This window comes from Ictalurus punctatus, chromosome 28 (genome assembly GCF_001660625.3).
Source record: "Ictalurus punctatus breed USDA103 chromosome 28, Coco_2.0, whole genome shotgun sequence".
In the NCBI taxonomy this organism is placed as follows: domain Eukaryota; kingdom Metazoa; phylum Chordata; class Actinopteri; order Siluriformes; family Ictaluridae; genus Ictalurus; species Ictalurus punctatus.
Genome location: NC_030443.2, coordinates 7476755 through 7482522, shown reverse-complemented (window position 1 = coordinate 7482522; position 5768 = coordinate 7476755).

Here is a 5768-nt window from a genome sequence, read left to right as displayed (position 1 = left end):
GCTAAACATCTGTTAGCACCCACAATTCCTTGCGAACTGAGCATGCACATATCTCCTTTCAGCAGATTTTCTGAAAAGGGTATTTTCATGCAACAAATGTCCCATTAATGCACACAAACATAATATAATAATAATAATAATAAAATTAATATTATATAGTATAATACAGATTACATTATTATATTATTATAATGGTTGTCCCTTTGAGTAAATAATGGTTGTCCCTTTGAGTAAATAAATTTATGTTGTGTACATCAGCAATATCTTTTATTCTCTGTAGAAATTCAGAATGTAGTACATAATGATTAGCCAATACCATCTGATACATATGCCAATATTTGAATAAAGAGAGTACTGGCACTTTTTTCCCCACTTCAAGCACTGCCAAGATTTAATGTGCCTTCATGATAAGGCACTTAATACACTTAATCCGGTTTGTCTAAAATGATCCCAAAAATCTTGACTGAATTGCAAACTGTATAATAATGTTCAACATGTAAGATTTTATGATGAAGATCCTCTAACGAAAGATCTTGATTAAATAAATGATTATGTTACTCATGCCAAAAATGGGGTCTTGAGGAAATAAGGACTTCTTCTGTACATTTGCAGTAATTTTTTTTCACCATTATTTCACCATCTGACACTTCCAGAACTTCAGTCATTGACTGTCCGGAGTCACATTGGCAATAATTGGCTGCTGATGAGCATTTCACAAACATTCCAGGGCCATGGATCTCATCTTGTAACCAAATAATTATTTTATGAAGTGCAATTTTTGTCTGTGACAGACAAAATTGAGCTGTACATTGTAAACTCAGATTATACTCAATTAAAAATGCATGCATTCTAAGATTTATTGCTAAATCTGTGAGAGTTAAATCAAACTGCAATATTTTCCATAACATTTAGGGTAAAAATTATTTGCAAGTAGGAACTTGATATATTTCTCCCTGATCTGTGTTTAGGCTAGTTGTTGTATTGTGTGGATTTACAGCTCTATGACATTTCAATGCTCTGTGACATTTCAGTGCTTGATTTCACTCTTGTTCCTCCATGCATGAGAAACAGATTTTTCTCTCCATTTAGAAAGTATGATCCCAAACCTATAGGGAGGAGTGAAAGGAAGGAATTTAATATCTGTATCACTGTCTGCACAATCACCTGAAACTGCATACTGTGTACAGAGAAAGTCACCATGGTTGTAAGGAGTGGATATTTAGGTTACCATAGCCTTCCTCTCAGCTCTAACCAGTCTGGCCATTCGACCCTGAACTCTTTCATCAACAATGCATTTTTGTTGCTCCCTGGATGATTTCTGTTTGTCATGCCATTCTGTGTAAACTCTGGAGACTGTTGTGCATGAAAATCGCAGGAGCTCAGCAATGTCATGGTCCAAGCCACTGAGATCACAATTTTTTACCTATTCTGATGTTTGATGTAAATATTAAAAGAAGCTATTGACATGCATAATTTTTATATTGCATTGCTGCTACATGATTGGCTGATTGGATAATTGCATGAATGGACAGAGTTACAGGAGTTACTAAGTAAGTGGTTAGTGCTTGTATAATGCCTAATTCTGCTGATTATATATTATGCTTCTCAATGTGCAATATAATCTTGATTTTATATTGAATAAGCTTTGCTCATAAGCAAGTTTAAACTTGGACCTAATAACAGCTTACAAGAGTAGACAAACCCAGGATTTTGTTAAATTGACAACAATCCAATCCAGTTTACATACTAATCCAAATATGAATATGAAGATATAAACATATCATCAAGTATTCATCACCAAATTTTTCTCTTTGTGCTATATTGTTTAACTTATTTTTCTACTGCTTAACTACTTAATTGATAAGTATTCCCCACTCAGTTTAAATTGTCCTTTTGCATCAATTACAGATATTTTCTTGGATTTACAAAGGTTTCTTTTATTTGCTGGTGGACAGCAATTTTCAGGTAACAGATTTTCAGTAGGGTTTAAGTCTGGGCTTTGACTCCAAAACACAAATTTTTATTTTTTCAAGCAATTCCTTTATAGTGTTTGTCATGTACTTTGGATCATTATCCTGTTGAAACATATATTTTTGCCCTAAATTCAGATGTCTGGCTGACTGGAACAGGTTCTCCTCAACAATTTGCTTATATTTGACTCCATCCATGTTGCCTGTGATGGCAACAAGATTTCCAGTTCATCCAGCTGAAAAGCACGATACTACCACCAAGGAGCTTGATTTTAGGAATGAATGGGTTACCTGCTTGTTGGACTGAATATGGTTTGCGTCAAACATTGTGCTTTTGCTTTAGCCGAAAATCTTTTTCCACAGAATCTCAGATTTTCTAACATGGCCTTTCTCAGAAGTAGCATCTTTCTGGCCACTCTTCTGTAGAGGCTGGATCTCTCAAGAGCTGATGATATTGTTGAGGTCTGCACAGGTTCTCCCATTTCAGCCAGTGAGCCTGTAACCTCATTAGTCTTGTATCTGGACTCTTGGACACTTCTCTGACAATTATCTTTCTTGTTTGAACATTCAGTCTTGGTAGTGTTTGGGTTGTGCCACATTGTTTCCACTTTGTTATAATGTATTTCACAGTGCTCCTAAGATGGTTCAAAGTTTTGCGTTCTTCTCCTAACAACTTTGTCTCAAGCCGTCTCAGGCAGTTCTTGGTCTATAGCAGGACGGATCTGGTCTGCCATTTTAACTGTGAGACCTCCCAAAGTCAGATATATTTATTGTGCAAGCACAGAATTGGACACAGCTGGATTTAAAATTAACACAGGTGTTCCCTATTTCACATATTTAGTGTGAGCTCTGGAAAATTAAATACTAGTCATAATTTAGATTGCTAAAAGAGAGGGTGAATATTAATCACTTAAGCAGTTTCAGATTTTATGTTTTTTAAATAAATTTAAAGACATCTAAATACTCTATTTAATTTTATTTCTGTAGAGAGTCATTACAAAATGAGCAGGAATAAATCCCATTCTAATATATTTAATTATGATGCCGCAATGCCCAATCTTACCTTCTTCCTTCTTCACCTCTAGTTGACATACACAACATTGACACTTGTGTTCTTAATTGATCAACACAGGGTACAATTTTGTCCAAAATACAGTACTATTTGTAAAATGATCATGTACTTTTAAGAAATGTGTGAGAGCAGAGACACAGTTTCTAGAAATGTGTTTATGTCAGTGTGTGAGAGATTTTTCATTATGTGTCTGTGTCTGTGGCTCAATAAGCATGTCGTTTGATTCCCACAATCCAAGATAAATATGTTGAACAAAGATATCTTTAATTTGTACATCAATGAAAGAAAAACTTGAATTCCCTTGGAGTGCTATTTAATCTGCCCAACACTGTTAGTCTACCCACTTTGCTTTGGCTAAAGGGTGTGTGTGTGTGTGTGTCTGTGTGTGTGTGTGTGTGTGTGTGTGTGTGTGTGTGTGTGTGTGTGTGTGTGTGTGTGTGTGTGTGTGTGTGTGATGTGTACTGAAGGATTTTTGGGCCTTTTTCCTGCATAGCTGAATTCTGTGATGAAACAACAAACACATTGCTGAAACAAAGCTAGGAATGTTATCTTGGGCTCTAGTTTACAGCTTCATTAAAACCAAACCAATGTCAATTTTGTCAAACCTTTCAGAAATACTTGGCAAATATTTTAGTTTGAAGTGAATAGAGGCACAGGTGCTGGAAAAAGACCATTTTTTCTAATCAGGAATTATGAGCAGTTACAGAATACAGATACTAACAGTACGTGCAAAGTGCAAAAAAAAGCCAAAAGACACTATCACACAACACTGTATCACATACATTTTTTTTATTTTGTTGTTTAAATTTATATACAGTAATTTTTAGGGTGCTCTTTCAACTGTATGTCTTCTCTTCATTTACAGTTACACACATATCTAAGAAAAAATACAACTCTAGAAAGTAATGTTGATGGTAATACACTTTACTTTTAATTTATTATGACATGATGAAGCATAAGGCAATTATTGTGCATTTGAAGCTAAAAACTGTTTGTCTTTGAGGGTTTATTTATTTTTTTTACATGCATTGAAGTTTTTAATAAAGTATGACAAAATGTGGTGAAGCAACACATTACTTTGTTTATTTTGCAGACAAAATCATTTTTTGGTTACCCACACTTTAGAATCAGCAACACACTGGATGATGGTTTGATGGCAGAAAGTGAACATCTTTCAAACTGGCACTCTATGAATGAAGTCGTGGCTGGCTAAAGAGCTAGTGTAAATTCCTGTTCTATTTCCTGGACTAGGGATTTAATGACAGAATAGAAATCCAAGACAATGGAATTTCTGAATAAAAGCTAACCTGTAAAGAATTTCTGTAATTTTTACAATCAAATACTGTGTTCAAACAATGTGAACTGTGTTCACCTTACAGTTCAATATGATAGCCTGGATAGAATTCTGGGGGGAAAAATAGTTATTTTTTAAATTTTACTTCTTCCATTATTTTGTCATAATAATTTTGGTTTAAAAAACATATTACATAAGTAAACCCCAGGTACGTAGGCAACTAATCTTATCCTAGCTAGGTAACAAAAGTTGGCTAGATAGCTTGATATTTTAAACAGATACACCACATACACTATGTGGCCAAATGTATTTGGGCACCTGACTAATCACACCCATTTGTGCTTGTTGAACATTGAACGTTGAACGTTGAGGTCCAATGCTCGAATTCTTCAACACCAACCTTGGCAAACTATGCCTTTGTGGGCGTCGCTTTGTGCATTGTCATGCTGGAACATGTTTGGGCCCCTTAGTTCTAGTGAATTCTTAATGCTACAGCATACAAAAACATTCTAGACAATTGTGTGCTTCAAACTTTATGACAACAGTTTTAGGAGGAACCACATATGTCATATTGCGTAGCTTGTTTTCTTTGTCTTGACTGTGACCCATTTATATTTTAATCTGTATCCTTATTATATTTAGACACTGCTATTGCTATTGTCATATTAATATTTAATTTTTCCATCTCACTGTTCTTACTATCATGGTGCTATAACAATTATTTCCTCATGAAGGATTAAAAGAAAAAGTTTACTTTATCTGACTTTTATAATTTATCGGTGGTTCTCATTGTTCATTTGATCAGCAATTCATTTTAGCAAGTTATTTAATAATTTGATATACCTGAGTATTCATATTTTCTTATTATTCACTTTCAATATTTATTGTTATTTTGTTATTATTATTATTAGACATTGCTGTTAAGATCATTTTTACAAATAAGAATATTTGTTTAGTTTTTGTGGACTGAAATTAAATAAATTCTTCAATGCTCAAATGTATTTGAGACGTATATTTGGCAAAAAAAAGTTAATAATTATAGTGAGTCTGCTGCTATATTGTACATATGCACAGTAGATCTCATTTCTTTCATATCTAGGAGCAGTTTCAGACTAGTCAAGCTACCTACCATTAATGTTTTTGGTAAGTCGGAGAAAACCAGACAAATTTTCAGCAATTAATGTGATAATTACAACTAGGACTATTTATGTAGCAATATATTGCCAATATATTAGACTAAGATGTTATTTGAATGTTTACCATCTTCTCATTCATATATAATATTTCTCTTTTTGTCAGGCATATAAACAACAGATTGTGTTTAAAGGCAGTGTACTAGACGCTAGTGAAAATCTTGGATGCTTCTCCTCAACAAAAATATGACCTTCACATAGATGAATCTGAATGGGCTCCCAGAAAAGCAGCAAGACTC